Source organism: Acipenser ruthenus, unplaced genomic scaffold (assembly GCF_902713425.1).
Source record: "Acipenser ruthenus unplaced genomic scaffold, fAciRut3.2 maternal haplotype, whole genome shotgun sequence".
NCBI lineage: Eukaryota > Metazoa > Chordata > Actinopteri > Acipenseriformes > Acipenseridae > Acipenser > Acipenser ruthenus.
This window is the reverse complement of record NW_026708218.1, coordinates 80,842-82,421: the sequence shown is the minus strand read 5'-3', so window position 1 is coordinate 82,421 and position 1,580 is coordinate 80,842.

Below are 1,580 nucleotides of genomic sequence, written 5' to 3'. Positions count from 1 at the left end.
TTTAAATGCCCGATTATTTTTTTTTTATCCTCAATTAAATGTCCAGTTAACTTTATTTCAGTGTTCGATTGAAGACACAGAGAAAGACTTCTAGTGGAAACGTTTGCCGTTGAATTTATGAAGTTTCTTTTAGTGTTTCTATTGAAGACGCTGAGAAAGACTTCTAGTGGAAACGTTTGCCGTTGAATTTATGAAGTTTCTTTCAGTGTTTCTATTGAAGACGCTGAGAAAGACTTCTAGTGGAAACGTTTGCCGTTGAATTTATGAAGTTTCTTTTAGTGTTTCTATTGAAGACACTGAGAAAGACTTCTAGTGGAAACGTTTGTCATTGAATTTATGAAGTTTTCTTGTAGTGTTTCTATTGAAGACGCTGAGAAAGACTTCTAGTGGAAACATTTGCCGTTGAATTTATGAAGTTTCTTTTAGTGTTTCTATTGAAGACGCTGAGAAAGACTTCTAGTGGAAACGCTTGCCATTGAATTTATGAGGTTTCTTTTAGAATGAGCTGAATGTGGAACTACAACTCCCTCTAGTGAAATAAAAAAAAATACAGTCCAATGAAACCTCTTGCTGTGCCATCAAATGAGCGGAGACCAGTCTGGTTAATAAGACGCTGTGTTACATATGGAGTGTCACAAGCTTACAATAAGCGGGTTAGCTCAGTTCAGACTCTTATTGGGACCAGGGGGCAATCGAATTACAACTGTGAAATCATTTAAATGGCTTTCCTAATCATGAAACATTATATATATATATATATATATATATATATATATATATATATATATATATATATATATATATATATATATATATATATTTAAAACAGCACGTTAATCCTGCGTGTTTAATTATTGCAATATTTAAAGATAATTTTATAATCCGCGCACCTTCGAAATCAGACATCTGTGTAATGTTGTTTTTTGTTTTAAATACAGTAGTAGAATAATCTGAAACCGTTATTTTATAATATTTTCAAACGTCTTTATGTCGTCTGACGTAGTCGGTGCTTTCCACAAGTTTAAACTGGGTTTAGTGTTTTTTTTTTTTTTTTTATCTTTCACATACATGGAGATAAAAGCGGAATTTTAAATGCAAATTTAAATCCTGTGTAATTAACCGTCAATTACATGAAACTCCGGGGTTCCTGGAAATTTACGTATCCCCCTCTTCCCAAAAACGATTGGAAAAACGGGGGTGTTAAATTGGGTTTGATTAGTATTTCTTTCTTGAAATTCGCCAAAAAACATATTATATTCATTCTACTAATAGCTAGAACGTATTACCACCCCGGCTGGCGTTTTTTTAATAATCTACTTTTAAAAAACGTGTATTTTGGTGACTTATTTTCTATCTACCGTCCCCCGAATTCTCTTAAAGTAGTTCCGCCCAAGTTTCTTCAATTGAATTTGGACTGTACCACTATCGATGAATAGGAAAACTGAAGGAGGGGGGAGAGGGGGTGTATTAATATTATTATCACCTTTCCTTTGTATAACACGTACGTTTTAAAAACGTGTCAGGCATAGCATACCTCTAACCGAGACCAGCAAATGTATTACCTTTCATGCTGGAAAAGC